The sequence below is a fragment of the Cyprinus carpio genome, chromosome A2 (assembly GCF_018340385.1).
Source record: "Cyprinus carpio isolate SPL01 chromosome A2, ASM1834038v1, whole genome shotgun sequence".
Taxonomy (NCBI): Eukaryota; Metazoa; Chordata; class Actinopteri; order Cypriniformes; family Cyprinidae; genus Cyprinus; species Cyprinus carpio.
This window is the reverse complement of record NC_056573.1, coordinates 26,991,511-27,018,444: the sequence shown is the minus strand read 5'-3', so window position 1 is coordinate 27,018,444 and position 26,934 is coordinate 26,991,511. Positions and strand designations below refer to the sequence as shown.

The 26,934-nt window shown below is 34.2% G+C and overlaps 1 long non-coding RNA gene across 1 annotated transcript in view; it reads right to left on the bottom strand.

Moving 5' to 3' along the window:
* Positions 1–25,774, bottom strand: part of LOC122135098 — a 29,575-nt gene extending 3,801 nt beyond the window's left edge. The window contains exons 1-2 of the long non-coding RNA XR_006153329.1: positions 25,465–25,774; positions 18,821–18,868 (exon numbers count right to left, since the gene is read on the bottom strand). This is a non-coding gene — a long non-coding RNA (uncharacterized LOC122135098). The remainder of the gene's footprint in view (positions 1–18,820; positions 18,869–25,464) is intronic.
* Positions 25,775–26,934: the final 1,160 nt, after the last annotated feature.

Below are 26,934 nucleotides of genomic sequence, written 5' to 3'. Positions count from 1 at the left end.
GTGTGTGTGTTGGGGGTGGATGGATGTCTAGTTAGCACTTTCAGACTGTCTGGGTGTGTGTGTGTGTGACTGAGGGGCTTATAAGTGTGTCTGAGAGCAGATCTGTATTAGAAAGACACTTAAACAGCAACGGCAGGAGTGTGTATGTGTGTGTGTGTGAGTGTGGGGGGTGTTTTTCAGCACTGATTGTCAAACTGTGTCTAAGATCTTCTCAAATATGAAACAAAACTCATGAGACTTGATGTGTTTTAAGTTCAGTTTGACTGAAATATCAACTTTGTCTCAGAAGTTCATTAGAAGACAAAAATAGACACAAATGAGTCCAATAGAGCTATAAGATAAATGTGTATAAAAGCTCTTTTGGCAAATTTGAGCGCAGTTTGAGACATTTTTAAGATCTAAAGCTCTAGAGAAGGCGTGTAAGATGTTTGGTAGTCTATCTTAATATTTGAGGAACTTACTGCATTTACTGATGTTCTCAGATTTACACTATTCAGAAGTTTTAGATCAGTAGGATTTTTTGAAAGAGTCTCTTCTGCTCACGAAGGCTGCATTAATTTGATCAGAAATACAGTAAAAACTGTGAAATATTATTACAATTTAAAATAACTGTTTTCTCTGTGAATCTCTGTTAAAGTGTAATTTATTTCTGTGATGCACAGCTGAATTTTCAGCATCATTGCTCCAGTCTTCAGTGTCACATGATCTTCAGAAATCATTCTAATATTTAACATTTCTGATTATTCTGAAAGTTGAAAAGAACAACGTTTATTTGAAATAGTAATCTTTTGTAACATTATGAATGCATTTAGTGTCACTTTTGCTCAATCTGATGCGTCCTTGTTACTGTAGCAACACACAAACACATGTTAAGAACGTACTGTATGTTTGTGCACTGAACTGTTTTTAGTCAGTCTGAAAATGCTTTCTACCCATGTTTACAGTTCCTAAGCCAGTCTTACTTTCACAAACCGCTGTATGATTGTGTTTAACGGTAACCCTGTGATCTCTGTGCGGTCTGGTTTGTGATGATATTATCACAGAGCAAAAGAGAACTTTTCTAGAGCACTCTTTTTTTTCCGTATCTGACGGCCAAAGCCCTGCACTGCCAACAGAAGTGTAACTCTGAGAAAGAGGTGGAGAAACGAAAGAATGACAGATTAAAAAGGAAAACATCTAGTGGGATTTTGCATGCGGGACCGCCAGGGGCCCGTTCTCATTCTCCAGCGCCGGGATATTGTGTCTGGCCAACAAAGACGTCGCCCCTCATTAAAAATACATGTCATCGGATCACACCTCCACTGAATCAAGAGACTGTGAGCTGCATTAAGAGGCCGTGACTGTGCGCTGAATGGGAGCCGCGGAGCGGAGCCCGACCCGCCCCAGCCTATGGGAACCGCATCCCCGCGGCGGGCCGGGGTCAGAGGTCACCGGCTGTCTGTTAAAGCCCTGAAATCCTTTATTCTGCATCCACTGCACAAACCAACTCTCAGCAGAGAGACAGAGAGACAGAAACTCCCCAAAACTCAGCATATTCCTGAACTTACAGTTTAAAAGATTAAAAATGAACATTTGTGTTAATCAGAATCAGAAATGTTCTTTTCAATTAACTTTTTTTCGTATCGGGAATCGATATATATATATATATATAAACTATTTATTCCAGCTGGTTGCCAAGGCAACATTTCTCTTTTTAAATTAGTTTAACTTGATGTTTTATAATTAATCAAACTAAAACTGAAATAAAAATCTATAAAAAAACTACTAAAAATGACAAAGGCACAGAACAAAATCACTAAAACTTTAACTAAAATGTAAATAAAAACAGATATAAATATAAAAATAAAAACTGATTCAAAATATTAATAACTATAATAGTATCTCAATGATACTGAAATAACAAAAAAATACCCAGTTATTTAAATAAATCAAAATAATCCATAATAACACTTCCTCCAGTGAAAAAGTGCATCTCCATCTCCTGTTGTCTCTCAAAATCAAAATCCAGCCACATATTTGTTTAGAGCTGTTTAAACGCTGCTTGATCTGTGCAGATTTCTCTCCTGATTCACACCAGAACACTTTTTCACTGGAGGAAGTGTTATTATGGATATTTCACATAAAACATCTTAATGCTGGATGTGTTTCAGCTTGTGTCTTCTCCAGATGTTAACTGATGTACTGGAGTGCTGTGGATTATTGTGATGTTTTTATCAGCTGTTTGGACTCTCATTCTGACGGCACCCATTCACTGCAGAGAATCCATTGCTGAGACACTGATGCAATGCTACATTTCTCCAAACCTGATGAAGAAACAAACTCATCCTGATCTTGGATGGACTGAGAGTGAGCAAAATGTTCATTTTTTGGTGAACTATTCCTTTAAACACAGCTTCCTTATGCTCTCTCGGGCTCTTCAGTGTGTTTGTGATTCGGGTCAAACTATTTCTGCTGACCAGTCGGCAGCTCTGGGAGCGTCCAGTTCTGTTCTGACCGCTGGAGCCTCCGGAGACGCGCAGAATGAGGCCGAGCGCTGAGCTCGCGGCAGCTGTCTCTCGTCTGCGGTGTTAATAGGAGCGCTCTGTGAACTGCACTGCAGTTTTAATAGACCATTTTCAAGTAGCTTTTCATTATCTTTTTTTAAACCATGAAATGAGACCCAGAGGGCAAATACTGATGGTACAGCGCACACACACACACACACACACACACACACACACACACACACACACACACACACACACACACACACACACACACACACACACACACACACACATAGTCACTTACATACACACACACACAGACACACACACTCACACACACACACACACACACACGCTCACACTCACTCACGCACGCACGCACACACATGCTCACACACTCACACACACACACACTCACACACACACACACACACACACACACGCACACAGCTATATTACATTATTATTCAAATAAACATTTTTAACTGGATCATGTTACAGCAGTGCTACAGTGTGAAATGTGTGTCATTTATTGCATACTTTCACATGCTATTCTTAAGAAACTGCAGGCAGTATGCAGTACATACTGTAAGTATGCAGTTCACTAGTATTGGGTTTCTAAAGACAGATATCCCTGCATGTCCTCCCACCACTGAAACGAGGACCCCTGGGTTTGTCCTTATAGCAGTCTGATCCATATGCCTGATGGTAAAAGCAGGTGGCCCAAAGGCGCTGGTCATCTGCTTCCAAATATAATGTAGTGATGAGAAAGCAGAAACTGACCCTCATTCAGGCCAACAGCTCAGCAAAATCTGTGACTTATTCTGCACACCTTTAAACTTTATCAAGACTTCAGGAGCTGAAATCCAGCCGCAGCAGCGAGAGAGAATCTGCATATTTATCATATATACTGTTCATCATTAAAGTGTATAATGGCATTTTACAAGCATGTTAACATCTAAGTCACACCATAGTCTACTAAGCATAAAAATAAACATAAATATTGAATAAAACAGTCCATTTTTATTTAGATGTAACTTTATATTATTTTTTATAATACATTCATTACTATATATATATATATATATATATATATATATATTATATATATATATATATTACCACATATATTATGTATTTTTAATACAAATTTAATATTTAATAACATTAATATTTTTATATATTTATAAATAAACTGCAAAACGTGTAATATGTGCAAACGTGTGTGTGTGTGTATGTGTATATATACATTTTAAAATAAAAAATATCTTTTATTAATATAACATTCAATATTTATTTATATTAATATAATTATATAACATGGATATATAATTAATTTACATACATACATTTTAATATACATACATATTAAATGATATGTAAATTTAAAAGAATAATAATATCTGATATTTATATACATTTCTAATTAAAAAATTAAATATATGTACATGCAAACATACGTATGCATATTGTATCTGTATATATATTGAGAAATAAATATATGTATATATATGCATATATATATATATATATATATATATATATATATACAAATTAGATCAAATTATTTAATAATTATTATATATATATATATATATATATATATATATATATAAATATATATATATATATATATAAACATATCTCTCTCTATTTATATATTATACACACACACATATATAATTAAAAAATATATATTTAATATTTATAATGTATGAATTAAAAAATATATACATATATGCACACATACGTATACATATTTTATATATATTTTCCAGATATTTAATAAATTAAGTAAATTTAGAATCAGCATTTCTGTCTCTGTATGCAATCTAGGGTGTATGTTTCTCCTGATTTTATCACAAAGCATTCTGGGATTCTCCATGCAGGATACATGCAATGAAGGGTTGCAGTGAAGGTTTTGGCACGGGGCTGCAGAGAGACAGACAGATGGACGCTGTGATGGACAGGAGGCCCTGCAGGCCGTCAGGACCCCAGCTCAGGGGACATTTTGTTGACACGGCGAAAAGGTTTTAAGCAGCGGGCGGGAGAACGACTGAACCGACGGAGAGAAAAGAGGAGGTGAAGTTTGACGAGGAGGAGGAGGAGACGAGCACAAAAGCAGCATTACTGAGTTCAGAGACCATTAAAACCTCCCGTTAAGCTCCAGCATTTAACATCGTCGTTTTATTGCTGCTGTTGTTTTATACAAATAGATGCTGTTTGCAAATCGTAACATTAGAAGCTTTAATCACGCCAATAAAGCTGAACTGAATAGAACTGCATTTATAGAGAGAGAGACGAGGGAAGAAACGGGAGCAGAATGTAACCGATCTGTTGAGTGTGTTGCTTTTCTGCTGAGCAAATGAAGCTTAAATCTGAACGTGAACTGGAGGAGATGCTTGAAGAATTAATGACAGCATGACGTTTAACATCCAGTGCATGTAATTAATGACATGCTCTCATTTAATTGGACATTCCCTCCGGCGCTCTCTCTATCATTTCTGTCCTTCATAAACTTTACCCTGAGAAAAAGGTTGACAATGATGGTGAAGAGATAGAAGAATAACAGCTAAACCACATCCTCGACTGTGATCATGTCTGAACCTCGTTAAGAGGATGCTTTTGAATTATGTGTTTGCATGATGTGAAATAAAACGAGTAGAAAAAAATATAGTATAATTATAACAGGGCGAAATGTCAGCTTGATTGAATCTCATGCCCGAGACACATTTCACCCTTAAAATCAAAAGGAAAAAATTTAAAAATATTTTGCATAAAGTCAACAAAGCCTATTTTAGGACTTTTAAGACTTTATGAATTTTAACATTATTTTTAATGACAATTAAGCGCATTTGCATTACTGTAACGCACCTGGACATTATAATTTATTAGTTATTCTCATTATTCTCATTAGAAGCACATTACTGTAATACAATCATTTTCAGTCTTTTACAGTAATACTCATAGTAAAAATGACAGATTTTTATTTAACTCAAAATAAAAGAAATAAAACAAAAACATTATGTAAACATTGTAAACATTTTTTATAATTATTGCTATTATTATAGTAGAACGAAACTAGTATGAAAAATTATATTAATATGTAAATATTCGTGTAAATTAATTATGTAAATATTGTAGTGATAAAAATAATATTAATTTGACTATATTATTAATAATATTAATACAGTAGTCTTATTAGAGTAGAATGAAACTAGTATGAAAATAAATAATATTATGTAAATATGAATGTAAATTAATACAGTTAAAGAAATAATGTCATTATTTTTACTATATTATTATTGTTATTATTACTAATAATATAGTAGTCTCAGAGTAGAATGAAAGTAGTATGAAAAATAATATTATTATTACGGGAATATCAATGTAAATTAATAATGTAAATATTGTACATTTACATAATAATGTTATTATTTTTACTATTATTATTACTACAGTAGAATGAAACTAGTATGAAAATATAGATTAATAATATGTAAATATTAATGTAAATTAATAATGTAAATATAGTACAGTTTAAATAATAATGTCATTTTTTAAAATTATTATTATCATTAATATGCAGTAGTCACATTTGAGTATAATGAAAAAAGACCAATTATGTAAATATTAAGGTGACTAACTGATCAGACTTACGATTTGTGACTCAAGTTTTCTCTGATATTCTTTTTTTTTTTTAAATAAACTACCATTCAGTTTTTTTTATGTTTTTGTAAGACGAAGGCTGCATTTATTTGATCAGAAATACAGTAAAAACTGTAAAATATTATTAGAATTTAAAATAACTCTTTTCTATGTGAATCTCTGTTAAACTGTTATTTATTTCTGTGATGTGCAGCTGAATTTTCAGCATCATTACTCCAGTCTTCAGTGTCACATGATCTTCAGAAATCATTCTAATATGATGATTTACTGCTCAAGAAACATTTCTGATTATTATCAATGTTCAAAAGAACAGCATTTATGTGAAATATAATTTTTTTGTAACATAAATGCATTTACTGTCACTTTTGATCAATTTGATGCGTCCTTGATGACTAGTAACATTTTATTTGTTGTTTTTCCACTTTCACACATTTAATCAATCATTCAACATTTTTCACAATTAGAATGTATTATTATTCTTATTCCAGGCAACTCTGACTCTCTAAATGCCTCTCTTTTAGTTTCTACTTCATTTTCAGCACATAAAGGGTGAAGTCAGAATCTCTCATCTGACTTCCTGTTCCTGCTCTGATCTGATTGGCTGCCGTCACGCGCCGCTCTGCTGTCGTACATGGGAGAATACAGTGACATCATTACTATTTAGTGTGTTTTGTGCATGTGTGTCACATCTGGCGAACGCTTTCCCCGGCCGTTGACGCGTGATGCGCTGAATTTAGCGTGTGTTTCGCGTGAGGCGGGGCTTGCCGTGTCATTTGCATGTCTGCCTGTCACTGCATCTGTTCAGACTAAATGACATATGTACGGGCAGTGAGGAGGATGCAAATGGACACAATCACCGATCCAGACACCATTCTGTCTTGGCGACCCCCACACACACACACACATACACACACACACACACACACACACACACACAGACAGACATGTGGATGCTTTTAATGGGTCTCATTCAAACCCAGACAGATGCCCTCCTCCCCTAAAACACTCCAGACATGAACCCCAAACCATCATGTTCAAGTGCAAATCACACAAACACCGGCACAGACAAACCGACGTGATGCACAAGCACCATTTTTGTGCCGCACACAATCATCTTCACCACTGCAAGTCAATATAAGTCATGCAAAGTCATGCATCACTGTTATTACTGCTTTTAGTATTGCATATTATTGTTAGTGATGTTCAAACCTCTGAACTAAGTGTTAAAGTTGTAATGCTTTCATGCATATGCGATATCCACCTGGCTATTTTACTGCGGCTTTGATCGTATAAATAAAATATTAATATTCATAGCATATTCATGTTTTTCAATGTGCACTACTGTTAGGAAAAATTCTGAATGTTTTTGGAAGAAAAACTTTTTATTCTTTTATTGCTCATCAAGGCTGCATTTATTTGATAAAAAATACAGTAAAAACAATAATATTGTGAAATATTATTACCGTTTCATATAAGTGTTTTCTATGGGAATATATTTTAAAATGTAATTTATTCCTGTGTTTTATTGCTGAATTTACTGAATAGCTATTTTACTGTATATATATATAAAAGATATTTAGATTCTTTAAGTGTGCACTATTGTTCAAAAATAGTTTTTGAATGTTTTTAAACAGTCTCTTCTGCTCACCAATGCTCCATTTATTTAATCAAAAATACAGTAAAAACAGTAATATTGTGAAATATTATTACAATTTAAAATAACTGTTTTCTATGTGAATTTCTTTTAAGATATAATTTATTCCTGCGATGCAAAGCTGAATTTTCAGCGTCATTACTCCAGTCTTCAGATTCACATGCTATTAATATTGTATATTAGTGTTAGTGATGTTCAAAAGTCTAAAACTAAGTATTAAAGTTGGAATATGCCCAAAGTTTTCACTTGGCTGTTTTACTGCAGCTTTGATTGTGGCTCATGTAGTCGTATTTTATAACACGACGTGAGGAACAAGGACCTTGAAGTTTGCTTTCAGTCTTACTGATGTGTAAAGTGGATGTTTGCTTTGAGTTTTGTCTCTATCCTCAAACCCGCAGTAGGTCGTCAAAGTCTGCGTGTTTCCACAAGGGGAACAAAACAGACAGTTTCTGTCCTACATCTCTGACAGCTTCGCTTCTTCTAAAAATAAACGTGAAGCGGCGGAATTAGAAACTAATTTAAAACTGTCTTAGACCCAGTTAATTTCAAGTCACTGCTCGGATGCCGAGTGCATTTATTTTAATAGTTTGAGACTATTATAATAAGATCTCAGAATGAACTAGAGCTGCATGATTTGTAGGAAAGATCATTAAAATCGTGATGAGAATTATTTTAATTATTTTAATGAGAATTATATTTATTTTATATGATTATTTATATCATTAGTATTATTATTGTTACTAGTACTAATAAAAAAGTAACAAAATAAGAAATATTACTGATGTATTATTTTACTGTATTGATTAAAAAAATCTAGTATTTAAGAAAAATATATTACTATTAATTATTAAATAAAATATTTGTGAAAATTACTATTGTATTATTTTACTGTAAAATAAAAAATCTAGTACTTAAGAAAATAAATCTAGTAAATCTATAAATCTAATCTAGTGCTTAAAAATGATAATATGTAATAATATTTTTATTTTATGGTACAGCTGTGAAATTACTCTTAAATCTGCAGCACATATTTATTCAATATATTTTTTAATTTATTTAATAAATCGCTATATCTGCCATTTGATAATCTGGATTTCTGTTTTGTGTGTGTGTGTGTGTGTGTGTGTGTGTGTGTGTGTGTGTGTGTGTGATTAAGTGTGCATCCCACGCTTCTTACTGTATAACAACTATTGACCCATTTGTGTCTATTTTTATGTTTTTTTTTAAGGAGAAACATCTGGATACTTCAGTGAAACACAACTGAAACCTTCATTAAAACGTCCTGAACTATGAAGTGATAACATGCTCCTCTAGATGTTTTTGCTTCTGGATCATGATAATTGCAATCACAACAGCCATTGTAAATGATTTCTAAAGCTCACTAATATTGGGGTTTTTGGTGCCACTCGCTGAGCAAACGTACTAATTACGCTCCATCCACTTATTAGCCAGTCGCGTTTCTGTCTGCCTCCCTCCCATTGGTCTCTACAGTGAGGGATTTGCATAAGAGGGGCCTCCCGCTTCACTTTCCATATGGCAGCGAGAGCAACAACGTCTCAAATGTGCTGACAGCTCAAAATGCCTCTTTGAATGGATTGTTTCTCCCGCCGAGAGATTTGCATGCTCGTTCACGAGCGATTAGCTGCTATCCCCTCCCCCTCCAGCTAAATCAAGGATATGCAAATGCAATTAGACAGAGTTTGTGAGCAGCTAACGGCCAAACAGATGGCAAACGGAGAAAGGCGCCGCCATCTTTTGGAGGGAAACAGCCAGTCGGCAAAAGTGGTCGGCATTTTCTCTTTTTAGAGGGAAACATCAACGTTTAAGTCAGTCATTGGTCATTTGACTTTTTGAAAAAATACAAAACAGTGGATCTGTGATGTTTTTAAATCACTGATCTGTTTGTTTTAGTGACCTAACGTGTCGACTTCTGACTCAACCAGTCACATGAGTTTGTGTTTGTTTAATAGTTTTTAAATTTTTAGTTTTTAATTCTTCAATTATTCTTCTTGTTTTTTTTTTTTTATTCTTTTGAGTAAGCAACCAACTAGCAGCCACCTATAGTGCCCTAGCAACCACCCAGAATGGCCTAGCAACCACCTATAGCAACCATCCAGAATACCTCAGCATCCACCTAGTAACCACCCAGAGTGCCCTAGCAACCACCACCTAACAACCACCAAATCAACCATTCAGAACACCCTAGCAACTACCCATAACACCTTAGCAACCACACAGAACACCCTATTAACCACTACCTAACAACCGCCAAGCAACCATCCAGAACACTTTAGCATCCACCTAGCAACCACCCACAATGCCCTAGCAACCACCACCTAAGCAACTAACCAGAAGACCCAGCAACCACCCAGAATGCCCTAGCAACCCACCCACAACAGACTAGCAACCACCACCTAAGTAACTAACCAGAAGACCCTAGCAACTACCCAGAATGCTGTAGCAACCAACCAGAACACCCTAGCAACCACCCAGAACACCCTAGCAACCACCCAGAATTCCCCAGCAACCACCTATAGCAACCATCCAGAATACCTCAGCATCCACCTAGTAACCACCCCAGAGTGCCCTAGCAACCACCACCTAACAACCCCCAAATCAACCATTCAGAACACCCTAGCAAACTACCCATAACACCTTAGCAACCACACAGAACACCCTATTAACCACTACCTAACAACCGCCAAGCAACCATCCAGAACACTTTAGCATCCACCTAGCAACCACCCACAATGCCCTAGCAACCACCACCTAAGCAACTAACCAGAAGACCCAGCAACCACCCAGAATGCCCTAGCAACCACCCACAACAGACTAGCAACCACCACCTAAGCAACTAACCAGAAGACCCTAGCAACTACCCAGAATCCTGTAGCCACCACCCAGAACGCCCTAGCAACCACCCAGAACACCCTAGCAACCACCCAGAATTCCCCAGCAACCACCTATAGCAACCATCCAGAATACCTCAGCATCCACCTAGTAACCACCCAGAGTGCCCTAGCAACCACCACCTAACAACCACCAAATCAACCATTCAGAACACCCTAGCAACTACCCAGAATACCTTAGCAACCACACAGAACACCCTATTAACCACTACCTAACAACTACAGAGCAACCATCCAGAACACTTTAGCATCCACCTAGCAACCACCCACAATGCCCTAGCAACCACCACCTAAGAAACTAACCAGAATGCCCTAGCAACCACCCAGAATGCCCTAGCAACCACCCAGAACACCCTAGCAACCACCCAGAATACCATACAGCTACAAAGATGAATATATCTCAGACAAATGGCCATTTTCAGTGGACAATAGTTCAGGAGCTGCGTGGATTTCTGATCATACGAGTCATTTTTCAGATCTGATTTGAGCTTTGGATACAGTGAATTATTTGTCCGCAAGGGACCGCCAGACCAGGTGTGATGCATTCCAATCAAAACTACGAGCATCCTTTATATCTTACTATGTCCTAAATTATAATTCTATGCAAATAAAATTATAATCATTTGAATAATTAAACACAAATATGACAGTCACACACAAATGTCGGAGATGGTGCAAAGGAGAATTTAACACTACTCAGCACACCTTAGCAACCTCATAGCAACGCATTTCACAACCACCTGCATCATGGCAGTGATTTTTTTGTGCAGTTCTATTTGCCACAGAAATGGCACACTGAACATTTAACTAATTAAGTGTTTTATTGTGTTGATTTTTTTTTTTGGGGGGGGGGGGGGGGTGGGGGGGGGTGTATTAATCTCATTTACAGTGTAGTAAAAACTAATAAAAATGACAAAAACAAAAAACACAACAAAATTACTAAAACAAATAAATAAATATTAATGAAAATTATATTGACATATATTGACTAATAAAAATGACAACAGAAATGACTAAAAGTAATAAATAAAAATAGTGAAAAAAACTAAAAATGGCAAACACAATAAAATTACTACAATTAAGAATTAAAAATTAACTAAATATATAGACATTTAAGAATAATAATAAAAATGACTAAAACTAATTTAAAAATATACAAATTATATAGAATATATTAAAAATGATAAAAACTAAAACAAATAAATAAAATAAATGAAACTATATAGACATTGTAAAAAAACTAATATAAATGATAAAATCAACAAAATACTAAGAATATTAAGTAAAATTAAGAAAAACTATATAGACATTTTTGAAATCGAATAAAAATGATAAACACAACACAATTAATAAAACAAATAAAAATTCATGATAACTATATAGACATTATATACATTTAAAAGACTAAAAAATGACAAATGCACAACAAAATTACTAAAAATATAAAATTTAAATTAATAGAAGCTATATAGACATATTTAGAAAAAGCTATTGAAAATAACAAAAACACACAACAAAATGAGTAAAACCAATAAATAAATATAAATGAAAATTATATTGACATTAAAAAATGGCTAAAAATGACAAAAACATAACAAAATGACAAAAACTAACCACTAAAAAAAAAAAAAATGTTTGTTTTTTTAAAACATATTACATAAAATTATCATATTATATTATATTATTTAGTATATTGATGTAAAGCTGTTTTTAAAAAAAAAAAAAAATCTGTACTGTATAGTGTAAGTGCTATTAAAATAAATGTAAAGAAATATAAATGTGAGCTTTTTAACAACATCTTCTAAACCATTTTATTTTGCATGTCATTTTACATGAATTTTGAAGGATGCTTTTATATTGCAGTCAAGGTATATATTTCTATACTTGTATTGATAAAATGGTGGGTTAACATGAGAATTATAGAGAAGACAGGAATCTTTGTGAGAAGCGTTTGTTACGTATGTATTTATGTGTGTTTGCTTAAACACACATACAGTTCTGAAGCATAAGAGCTTTTTATTTGTTTCCCTGCTGGTTTGCACTTTTAATTTGTAACCATAGTAACGACCCCCTTCTCTGCCGCATCCTCACCATCGAGAAGGAAAGAAAGAAAGAAGCTGAATGTGATGCATGTGAATATTTGGGGTGAGTTTGTGCTGATGCTGATCATCTGAATGCATCAGATCAGCTGCTTTGATGCAGGTGGCCGGAGAGCAGAATAAAAGCCCTTCGCAGCTCTTTAGTTTACTGTGTCCATCTGTAAAGGTCTGTTCACACCAAAGATGATAACAATAAAGATATAGTTATAAAAATCGTTCTCAGTATTAAAGAAGGCACAGAGAAACAATGTCATTGGAATCACTTTCAGAACTATTTTTTTTTTACTGCTGGTGAAGGATAAAAACATTGTTAAAACAGCTTTTTCATTTCAGCCATTGCATGCATTCCTGAAGACGCTTTTCGTGACTGAAGGTCATGTTTACCCCTCAGAGCATCACATCTGTCTTTTTTTTACTATTATATTAACTTTTACTGTATATGAAATAGGGAATGTTAACAGGCATTAAATTAAGAGGAGCAAAGGCTACAGAAATCTGACTTTTAATTAACATTATTTGAAGCCTTGGTGATATCAGATGAAAAATAAACATTATTTCAGGTTTGGAGCACGTTAATCGATGAAGACAGATATCTTTTCTTTACAACAACGTGCATTGATGAATCGTTCGCTATAAGACCAGAATCAATTTTCATGTGCATCTCATGTGTCTTAGACACAGGGTTAAAGTTATAAAATAAGTTTTATATATGAAATAACATAAAACATTATTTATTTCAGATAGTTGCCACATTTCTCATTTTCGTTCCGCTTAACTTGACGTACTAAAATAACTAAAACTAAATAAACTAAAACAAATAACTAAAAATTAATAACTCTTTAGACATAAAAAAAAAAAATCACAAAACACAAAAAATGACTGAAACTAATAAACAAAAAATAAAAAGCTATATAGACACATTTAAAAAAATAAAAACTAACTAAATATAAATACAACAAAATTATTAAAACTAGTAAATATATATATATATATATATATATATATATATATATATATAAAATTAAATGGCAAACCCCAACAGAATTACTAAAACTAATAAATAAAAAATATATAGAAATATTTAAAAAAAAATAAAGACTAATAAAAATGGCAAAAACACAACAAAAACTACAAAAAAAACTATATACATTTCATAAAACAAAAACTAATGACTAAAACATTAACCAAAATTAAAGTGAAAACATCAAATAGAAAAATAAAATCTAATTCAAACTATTAACAAAAACTACTAAAATAGCACTCCTTATAAATGCAGCAACACCATCATTAACAATAAAAAAATAACCAGATATGATTCCCTTTACAAATGCATTCTTAATTTTTTAAATGGACATTTGTCTATATTTTAAATGAATAGTAATGTGTCGAGAAGCATCCAAAATACCAGCAAGGACAGCATCAATGTCAGTCGAGGTATTTCTCTTCCCTAAACGTCTGTAAAGACCCTCAGGAAACCAACATTTATTAATGCTGAAGCTTTGTTTGTGTAGCAGCGTCGGGTCCGTGGGAGATCACCTGCGCCGCGAGTCCTTTAAGAGCGCGAGTTCTCAAAAGCTCGAGTGAAGAGCTGCTCAAAGAGCCGGAGCCCAGCTCAATCCCTTCTGTACATTAACAGTCTACACATCTCGTCACAAACACGCGCCGATCGCCGGCAAGCATCCACACATTGAACTAATTACAGGGAGAATCCCGTCTCATTTCCATCTGAATCACAGGAACAGAGGAGGAGGGATGCGCTGGGTCCTATTTACTGAAAGGACAGGCTTGTGTCTTGGAGTTTTTGAGCTCCACATTCGTTTTATAGCTCTAAACTCTTACTGCATAATAACTATTGACTTTGAATTTTAGAAGAAACATCTGAGGTAAAGTTGATACTTCAATGAAACATGATTGAGAAGCTCATAAAATCTACAGAACAGTAAAAGAGCAATATTTGAGATACATTTCTGCTGATTAGAAATGGCTGGAGATTTACTTGATTTGTTATCATACAGTTCCATTCAAAGTCTCTTCTGCTCACCAAAGCTGCATTTATTTGATAAAAAAATACAGTAAAATTATGAAATATTATTAGAATTTAAAATAACTGTTTTCTATGTGAATATCTGTTAAACTTTAAGTTATTTCTGTGATGCAAAGCTGTATTTTCAGCATCATTACTCCAGTCTTCAGTATCACATGATCTTCAGAAATCATTCTAATATGATGATTTGCTGCTCAAGAAACATTTCTGATTATTATCAGGGTTGAAAACAGTTGTGCTGCACAATATTTTTGTGGAAACTGTGATATATTTTATTTTTCAGGATTCACAGAAGAATAGAAAGTTCAAAAGAACAGCTTTTATTTGAAATATAAATATTTTCAACATTATAAATATCTTTACTCTCAGTTTTGATTATTTAATGCAGCCTTGCTGAATAAAAGTATTAATTCTTTTAAAAAAAATGTATTGACCCAAACTTTTGATATTATCATATTTATACACATGTAATGCAATGAAATCATGAAATAATTAGGGCTATAAATGCTTGACTTTTAAATGAATTAAAGTTATGAGTATTTTCAAATGAAATTTTCAACAAATGTTTGTCATGCTTTTAACAGTTTAATGTAGAACTGATGTGCCTTTAGATCAGCGTGATGCTGCTCTTCTCCAGAGTGATTCCTGGAGCCGGTAATGATATTCCAAACATTTCCCCACATTCAAAAGTGGGACGAATTCAAATTCAAGAAGGTTCACACACACACACACACGCACACACACACACACATAACACACACAACACACACACAAACAAACACACACAGCTGGCCCCCGATTTATTTTGGACATAGATCACAGATCTTATTGAATGTCTCGCAGTGAGACATTCCATCTAAGTTGCTATGTGTGGTTCTAACAGTCGTCCTGTCTGTCTGCGTCCATCCGTCTGTGCATCTATAGAGTCTCACTGAGACACAAGGCCAAGTTTAACTGGACAGATGGATGATGGGAAGGAATTAATAAACATATGCTGCTTACTTTGAAGTAGAACAAAGCATTTTAATGAACGTACGCACACACACACACACAATATATATATATATATATGTATATATACTCCAAAAATTGCTGGGTTGTTTCAACCAAACTTTGGAGTTAAATATGGACTAACCCAACTTTTGGGTTAAAAATTTAATGTAAAAATAAAATATAATAAAATTAAATTTACTATTTACAAAAATATTTTTTTATATTAAAATAATAAAATAATATTTTAATATATTAGAATGGATTTAACATATTAAAACAAAATTATATATATATATATATATAATATATATATATATATCTATATATATATATATATATATATATATATATATATATATATATATATATATATAATGTAATATATATATAAAAATGTATATTAAATTCATTAAAAATGCTTCGAATCTACTTCAAAGTTCATCAAGGTTTACTTCTGTTCCATCATTTTATATTGCAGTGAAACCTATACTCTGAAGCAGATTGAAGCATTTTTATTTAATTTTAAATGTGTGTGTGTGTGTGTGTGTGTATGTGTTGTGTATATATATATATTATATATATAATATATATATATATATATATATATATATATATATATATATATATATATATATATATAGTATATATATATATATTATCTATATATTAAAAATGCTTCATTCTACTTCAGAGTATAATATTAGGCATAAAGGCATTTGTTTCTATTTCTACCTGTTTCTGTTTGGTAGTGTAACCTAGTGTATGTTGACTGGTCATGACATCATATTTTTGACTTGAACAGATCCGGTTATTTAAGCAATAAGCTACAGGAGGCCATGCCTTATTGATTTCACCATGATTTTACCCCTTATCTATGGTCAAAATCACTGCTTTGGCTTGTTGCTTTTATAAAATTGCAAAGTAGCAATAAATGATAAATACATGATAAAGTAACAATACAATAAAAACACCTGTGTTTAATAAATGAGTTTGTACTGTATATGTGGCTCATCAAAACTACCTGTTTTATATTTGAGGTGATGCAAAAGATTTTGCAATGCACTTAATTGTTTCATAAATACAAACCGATCTGAAGCTTTAAGTAGGACACACAGACAAACAAAATGCATGAAATGCATGAGCCACAGCTCTGTCTCTCTCTCTCTCTCTCATCAGACAGCTCGTTAATTTGCACAACTTCGATATGTTCTTTTTCTTTCTCTGTACGTATATATTAGCAGTGTGACATGACCCTGGCGGGCTGAGGGGCTGTTTTGTGTCTGGCTGGTCGTGGGAAAAAGAAACCCACTCTTTTCACAGCTGCACTGCACCAATGGAGGCCCCGGCTCCCCCCCGAACCCAAACCACCCGCCTTCATAAATACATCTCATTATTCAAGCTCTAGTTTGCATAGAAATGTTAAAGAGGGCTGCTATCCTGGACACTCCATCCGTAACAAACAACAGCCACCTCAAACGTGCTCGTTTTATTCTTCGTACAAGCAAAACACTGTTTTCAGTTTAGCTGGTTGTGCATTCAGAGAAATTAATATCTCTTGTTTCTTGTTGTCGTTTATAGAGGTGCATTTTATTAATTATGAGTTTCTGTTATTTAACACTAAAATAACAGTCTTTGGTTTAGTTGGTTGTGCATTCTGTAAGAGTTGTTTGAGGAAGTGAATTTGAATAATTATGAGTTTTGTTGTTTTTTTAACACTAAAATAGCACTGTTTTTGGTTTAGTTGGTTGTGCATTTCAAGAACAGTCGTTTATGGGTGTGCATTTTAATAATTATGAGTTTTGTTGTTTAGTACTAAAATAATTTTTTTCAGTTTAGCTGTCTGTGCATTCAGAAAGAATCGTTTGTGGATGTGAATTTGAATAATTATGGATGTTTGTTGTTCTTTAACACTGTTTTGATTTTGTAGATTGTGCATTAGGAAAAATTGTTTATGGACGTGCATTTTAATTATTATGAGTTTTTGTTGTTTTTTAAACACTAAAATAGCACTGTTTTTGGTTTAGATGGTTGTGCATTTGTGCACATTAATAATTATGAGTTTTATTGTGGTTTAGCACTAAAATGTTTTTTTTTTTCAGTTCAGCAGTTTGTGCATTCAGAAAGAGTCGTTTGTGGACATGAATTTTTAATAATTATTGGATTTTATTGTTGTTCTTTAAGGATAAAATAACACTGTTTTCAGTTTAGCCGGTTGTGCATTCAGAAGGAGTCGTTTGTGGACGTGAATTTTAATATTTATGGTTTTTGATGTTCTTTAACACTAAAATAAGCATCACTGCAAAGACATGACAAAAATAAGTCACTCTGGTCAATGACAGACAGAACTGGGCCTCTGGATTCTTCAAACACAATCTCCTGCCTGTTCGCTGCATAACGTTGAGCTCATCAAGTTTTGGAGACGAAGCAGTACAAGTCCCTAAACAATGCTTAGGTTATTATCCTAAACATTGTTATCTAATGATACATGATTAGATTAGACTGTTTAATCTTGACATTTGGGAATCTTGAAGTGTCTATTTTACAATATATTCTGTATTTTGCATTAATGATGTTTGATTAATATATTCTCTGGTTCATGTGCATTCGTTTTTTTTGATAAAGAATAACCTTTACTCTGAATTATCATTGAGATTATTCTGCGATGAAATAAACCATAAATCTGGCATTATGCATTCATTAATAGCATAAACCCAGTTTCTACTGACTGTAGAACAGGAGAGATGAAAATGAAACCCTCTAAGCAAAATACTGCTATGGATCAACACACACACACACACAAAATGCATTAACATCCTAATTCTATTTTAGAAATGTACTGTGAATAAAACTAAATCAAATTAGTCTTTATGAAACACATATTAAAATGTATGATGCTCGTACACTATTTACAGTAGACTGTCGCTGAAATGGATTCAGTGGCAGTAGATTAAACTGAAGACGTTTACCTGTGTGGACTGAAGCAGAGTTCATCAATGAGACACTTTCAAAACGTGCTGAAATTAGAGAGACAGAGAAAACATTAGAGTGAAGCATATTTCTTATCCTATTCCACATCACTGACAGTCAACACTATGGTCGTATTCGCTGCTTTTTTTAAATGTTATTATCACAGGCTGTGTGTTGCATGAATAATAATTCTTAAATTGAATAATGCTTCCTATTTAAAGAGGAACTGAACCCTTGATGCATATGCGTATAGACTACTATATTTGCTTGCAATACATCATGTTTCAGCTTAACATACATCAATACTATAATGTCTGTCATGCTTCCTCACTGACACTCTCTTGATATAAAGCTGATTACGATCATGGAAGGAGAAACGAAACATGAGATCTCAACGAAAGCATGCTAATTCAAGTGCAATTTGCATTTCACCTCCAAAAAATACCTTACAGTATAAATCTGCAATCAGCTGTCAAATACGTAAAATGCCGTAAACTTGAGCTGGACGCACATTTAACATGCATTCATGCATGTCTTATGCTAAAGCTATGCTGCTAGTCCAGTATCATAATAATACCACGGTATTCTACAGAGTACCATGTTAATGTACAGTATATGGCATATACCTGCATGAGTTGTGTTGTGTATATTATTGTACACTCTCAATTTGTATTTTGTGCAGATAATGTGTAATGTGTGTCTTTAATAATGTTCTCAAATTGTTAGAATAAAAAAAATATTTATACATCATTCATGGAATTTTTATTTTACAGTAGTTGGACTATTATTTTTTTTTTTAAATGTTACTTGTTTCAAAATGTTCAGAGAACATTTAGAATATTTCCATAATGTTTGCAAAATTATTAACATTTAAAAAGCTGCATATTCTTAAATGTTTTTTATGCATGATATCAGTCTTGTATTTCCATATTCTTAATCATATTTCATACACGTTATTTGTACCACATTCATGGAATGTTTTATTTTTTAAATGTTACTAATTGTTTCAAAACATTCATAGAACATTAGGATGCAACATTTGCATAAAATTTGCAAAATCATAAAATGCAACTGGATGTTTTGAATGTTCAGAGATCACTGCATTTTCATAACTTAATGGGAACGTTAGAAAACATTTTGTTTTTGTTAGCTGGGATTCAAGATGGATATTAAGGAACTCTTAAATGTTTTTATGCAAACTATGGGCTGTCACTGGGGCATCACTTTTGTACCTTTTAGGTACTAATATGTGCATTATAAAAGTACCAATATGTGCCCTTTATATACAAATGTGCACCCCAGTGACAGCTTTTGTACCTTTTTTTCTGAGTGTGAATGATATCAGATTTTTATGATTATTCTGATCCAGAACAAACTAGAAAGACTCTCCTTGCTAGTGTTTTTACAGAAACGTGATTCAAACTCAAATGTTCCTTGTCTATGTATGTTATGAAACAATATGCCATCTTACTTTGCATTACTTTCAAAACGTTATAGCACAAAAACGTGTTGATAACAATGTGAACATTAAATAATTTTGTGAGCTAGGATTCAAGAGCATACAATAGAGATACTGAGGAACACTTTAAATGTTTTCCATGAATGAAATAAGTCATGCTGACTCATGCATTTCTATATTCTGATCCGAAAACAAACTGATATGTCCATCATAGTCAGTGTTTCTACGACAGAAACGTGATTATTCCAAGAAACGTGAATGATTCCCAAATCTAACATTGGTCCATTTTTACTTTGGATTACTTTCTGCGTGTGATGCTATTAACAGCGCGTGAAACGAGGCCGAGTCGTGACACGGAGCCGCGGACCGGCGCACCGGCGCTCCGTTAACCGCGGCGCGACAGCAATCGCACAAAAGACCGACACCGACATTCGCGTCAGGATCGAGACAGAGCAGAATGCAACACACGGGCAACACTACTGTCAGAGGCCCTGAGAAGAACAGTCGTGCACCTGAAACAAACACGCGTGATGCACATATAGGAGGAGCGATGCGCGCTCGCGTGCTTTGCGTACACACGCTCCCTGAACGCAATATGCGTCATTAGCGGATTCCACACACATTTCTGTTGTAATTCAGTTTTATGCATCCATTCTGTCCGTGCACTTCCTGTGTGACGCGCTCGAGCCCGTCTTCTCTCTCCGTCTCTGCGGTTCATGAAGTCAGTGGGATTAGTTTCTACTTTCGGTTCTCTAGCTTTATGATATTTCATAACTCATACAGCTAGATAACCAAAGAGAAAAACTAACCCGTGCGTGTTAAAGGGGCCGCGGCGCTCCGGATGGTGTCTGTGTTTGCGGTCACATGTGCCAGCGAGAACACTGGGAATGAACACATGCACGACCGTTTCACCACGATTCACTTCACAATTCAGCGAGGACTCAGAAACAAACAGTAAGCTTTTAGAAATAGGCTTAAATCAATCTCATTTCTATTCATCAGCATAAGGCAATTTAATAAAATCTCTCTCTCTCCCTCACACACACACACACACACACACACACACACACACACAGGTGCAGCAACTCAAATGAACTCGGCAGGGTTGTGTTGTAACCAAAAGAATAATAAAAATTGACAGCATTTATATATTAGTGAAGCTCAGATGTTGAACTGGCATATTTATGGTCTATTAGGCTATTTACATGAACTGATCAACAGAAATACTGTTAAAACATAACATAGCTTGCACCTGCATGGATGCTATTAGAGATAGAAATGAACTATTTAAACCAGACATACCTTACTTTCTGATGCTCAGATCATTTGGTTCACTCCACATGCTTTTACAAATCCAAAGAGTGTTGGTTAAGGCTTCGGTTGGTGTTTTAATAATGCCAGACAGGCCTGAGCATCTAACTAAAGATGAAACACACATGCTGACAATCTTCAGAGCAGCATCTAATGGAGCAGAAGCAACTGACCTCATTACAAATTTAAAGCCCAACCCACATCCTGTGACTCCGCCTCTTTCTCGCAAGTCTACTTAAGTCTTTTATTTCACTAAATGGGGACAAAACAGACTTCTATTGTTTTTATTTGCTGCAGACCACCCTAATCCCTGAAAGAAAACCTGCATTTTTAGAATAACACACACACACACACACACATTACATAGTAGGCTCTATATATATATATATATATATATATATATCTATATATATATATATATATATATATATATATATATATATAAAACTTAAAACAAAATTCTAACAACATATATGTATACATACATTCATACATGAATTCACACACACACACACACACACACACACACACACACACACACACACACACACACACACACAAATAAATAAACACATAAACACAAAATTGATGTAATCTCTACATGTGTTTTAAAAACACATATTTGTTAAAAAACGTATTACGCTCCATATTCAAACTCTTTCAAATGCTACTTTTATCATTTTATGCTTTTATTCATTTAACGTGTTTCATATTTCCATAGAGGCCCAGAGTCACTCCATGAATAGCATTCGTTACCATGACAATAAAATTACTACAATGAATGTGCTTTTCAAATGACAATAACCGCGAGACTCTGAATTTGCAGCGTGCGCTGAATATAGATATAGCCTAATTAATCTCTAAAATAACAGCAGACAATCAGCCTCAGAAATATTTGAATGGATGCTGCTGAGTAATCGGATTCATTTCTGATTTTACACACAGGCCTCTGATTCTCTGTCAAATATCGGCATTATTTATAATTAGCTAAAGTAGGTTTTATGATCCTGACGTGTGTTTAGAGGCCTTTACCCAAACAAGTCTTCTTCATAATGCGCTATATTTAGCTAAACTATTTTAGACCACGATCAAAGACACACACACACACACACACACACACACACACACACACACACACACACTGGTTTGCAATAATGGAATCGTCCACGTCTATTGGTTTACATGGAGGAATGTTCCATTCACTGCATACAGTGTCTTTAACACACACACACACACACACACACACACACACACACACACACACACACACACACACACGCAGCCATATACAACAGCTCTTCAGAGCTTAAATTAGTCCAGAATAATAGTGAACGAGTCACCAATTTGCATCAATTATGATTCTACAAAAGCCTCAGTGGACGAAAATTGAAAAGCCGTTCATGTTTAAACAATCTGAGCATCAGAACAGTGAAAAAAGGAAAAAAATACACTGTTTATGTTGTTTTAGGATTTTGAGCGGATGATTTTGCGAGCTCACTAAAACACAAGCACACTTCATTTGTCATTTTATCGACACTTTTTTTATAAGCATTTTTACATTTTATAGGCCTCTTAAAAAAACCCTAAGACTATTTCTAATTATTTTAATACATTTTTGAAGAGCATCTCTACACCTTTCTGTCTCTCTTATCTATCTTTTTTATTTTGAGAGCGTAAAATTACATAGATAACCTGCAGTTTAATACCATAGAAATACACCAACCCAAAATAAACAGACCAAAGTATTTAAATAAAATCAATTAAATAAATGTCCACATCTCTAAGCTGCAAATGTGATTCGTTTTTGGTGCCGTTTCAAAAAAATAACTTATTATTATATGTTTTGATTTTTTTGTTTCTTTTCTTTTTGCTTTTTTCTTTCTTTTTTGCATTATTTCTCTTTTTTTTTCTCTCTATGCTTTTGCTTCATCCCTGCAGACTGCTTTCAATTATCTACAGAAAAATATGTTGCGTTTCATTTCGATTTCACAGAATGATTTACGTGTCGATTTACAGGAATACTTTTTCCAAAAAACAAGACTTTTATGATGTTCTAATGCAGTTTTAAATGTTTTATACAGTTTTAAATGTGCGAACATTTTCAGGTTCTCAGACCGAAAGCTTTCGATCAGGACAATAAAACACTGTTTAATATTCTTTTTAATATGTAGCAGGCATCGACACATTTAAATATAAGTTATAAAACACCTTAACTATCAATGGTGCATATACGAATAAATAAACTGATGTAAATATTTAATTGCATTTTGCCAGTAAAGATGCTTTTGTATTTACTCAGATAATCTAACAATAATCCAGATGTGCTAAAGCGAAATATCGTATAAAAAATAATGTGGATCGAACAGAAATCCATGTTAAGTAACTGCATCTGTAGAGATATTTGAGCTGCTGCTGCAGGTATCACACATCAGATTATTAAATATGATCGAAGCTATTAACAAGCCACTCTTTGAAGAGTCATTGTGAGTTAACTGAAGGTATAGAAATGCTAGAGAATTTCGCCACGTTCATGATAAAGCGTGTGTGTGTGAGAGTGTGTGTGTGTGAGTGTGTGTGTGTACTTATACCAACCTAGACTCCTTTGTGTTAAGATTTTAAATTTTTCGATCATCTTTTTGTTCTAAAGGAGTCTGTGATCTTCCATATTTTCAGCATGCATTAAAAATGTTAAAATTTGCATCACCTAAATTATCAGTGCCAAACAATGAAAATAAAAAAGCTGCTTAAACTAAATAAAAAATGGCTTCCTCATAAAAAAAAAAAAAAAAAAAAAAAATTAAAAGCATCATGAAACATCAAAGGGTTTTCTTTATTGATCCTGCTGATCTAAACACTTAATATATGCAGACAGAACTGAAGGCCTCATCAGCACCTGTTGATCTAAAACTGCACGAAACACACCAGCAATCACTCAAATAGAGACAGACTTTTATAAAGACAGTCCCTTAAACATAAAAAATTAAAATGTATAGAAAAGATAACGCTTTAATATCTATCTATACATTTGTGAAAAAAGAAGACATTTAGTAGCTATCAAAAATGACAATTAAAATATGCCAAATCAGCAAATGATAATTGTTTATTTAATACTGTTAAAATAAAATAAATGTTAAATTCATAAACAACATAAATTAAATCTATAATATAAACCCCGACTCATTAAAAGCAAATCTTACTAAAGACCTTCTCTGTTCATCAAGAAGCGCAAGTCATTATTCATCAGTCTTTTGTTCTCCTCAAATAATCCTCGCTGAAGAACCGTGTGAAAAAAAACACCACAAACAAGTGACCGAGAAAAATGAGGCCTGAAGAAAGAAGTCAACATCAAGTTCAACAACGAGCTGTTCCTCATTATCATGACAATATAGTCTGGGAGCAGCGAGGGGCCACAGACACACAGAGCCTGGCGACATTTTCCCATGAAGAGCATCTGAACACATCCAGGAGCATCACGAGGCCTCACACACAGTTCTCCCCATCATAACATTATATGCGTTATTTGTTGGAATGAGTACATTTATACACAGCTTATGAATATGGCATATGCCATGGCATATTTGTTTCAATGCAAATAGCAGAAAACACCATTAATGCAACAACTGCACATCTTTACCCAAAATAGTTTGAGTTAACTTAAAACGCACAACAAATTGCATTGAAAATCAGAAAGTTCAAGAGTGTGTTCATGTGCAAAAAGAACAAACGCACGTGCATTTGGGTATTTTAGTGCATTAAACTGTTTAAGCGTCTAACTCTGAATTAATTTGTAGAAATATGTTCCCAAGAACATTTGATTTAATGTGCAACAGAACGCGTTACGAATGCACATGCAGGCTTGAAGAAAATGCTCACCGCGTCCTCGTGTCTTCAGCTTCAAATGAAAGTGAAGGATGAAAGTTAGAGGAGAAGCAGCTCTGAGGCTCTGCAGCATCACACGCACAGCTAAACGCTCCTCCATTGCGGCTCGATTGCTTTTGTTCCCGCTCTGCGTGCGCGAGCCTCTTTCCTTTCATTCATTTACATCCTTTCGCGTTTTTGTTCGTCAGCAAACAAGCGCCGAGCGCGAGAGCCGAAAGAATGATGGACTGAGCGCGAGAGAATGAGATAGAGAACAGAAGGGGAGGGGCAGAGAGAGAGAGAGAGAGAGCGAGAGAGAGAGAGCGAGAGAGAGACAGAGAGAGCGAGAGAGAGCGAGAGAGAGAGAGAAAAAAAAAAAAAAAAAAAAAATAAAGCAAAAAAAAACAAACAAAAAAGAGAGAGAGCGAGATGGAGGCACAAAGCGAGCATCCACTCCCAGGAAAAAGGACCATTGCAGCAGATTGTGTGTGTTGCCAGGGAAAACTGCACATTTTATGAATGCAACTCATTGATTCGTATAACATAATGGCTTGATGCATCATGGCACTTGCTAAAATGTTATCTTTACTAACTCTCAAACGACAAGAAAATTAGTATTTTCTAAACATCTGATATGCACGTGTACCACATGCACTGAGTGACGCAGAACTCCACTCGTAACTGCATGTAAAAGTGAAACACGGAGCCACACATGCTTCACGTGTGTTACAGGACGCACATGTCAGGAGCAGATGCATGACTCGCCGTGTTGAATAACCTAACAGCGCGAGCGCGAGCTCCGGTTGGTCTGTGTCGGTGTGGCGTGTGTAATTCACGACGCACGCGGCGCATTCAAACCTGTGCGTGTGCGCGCGCCCTATAAACGCGAACGCGAGGAGAGCGTGAGATTATCCGTGTCATGGATAAAATGACAGAAAATAAGATGATATACAGCAGTCGTGCATTATTAGGCTAAATAAATGAACAATTCGTCGAAATGATACACATTAAAACAACATAAAAGTGCTGTTTGAATAATTGCGGGTTGTTTGTGGATTTTAAAAGAGTTTCCTTCTTAAACGATTTGATTGCAATATTTTTTTTTGAATTTATTTGGGATTTTAATTGTGCAAATCGCGCGCAATTTTAGGTTTACTTCTGTAATTTAAGACGAAAGCAACAGAACCCTGAATTATTATATAAGTTCATATAGAAGATAATGTCAGATCAGTGCATTTGCTGTTATAAAGGTTCAGTTATTAAAATGCTGAATCTTTCACATTTCAAATATACAGGCTACATTTGTATTATATTATATTATATTATATTATATTATATTATATTATATTATATTATATTATATTATATTATATTATATTATATTCAGCTTGAAGATTTTCTCACATTGCAATGCACGTTATAAAACATAGAAGCAACTGAACCAAGACGAAAACAAAAAAATTAAATCACGTCGTTCTTTGAATT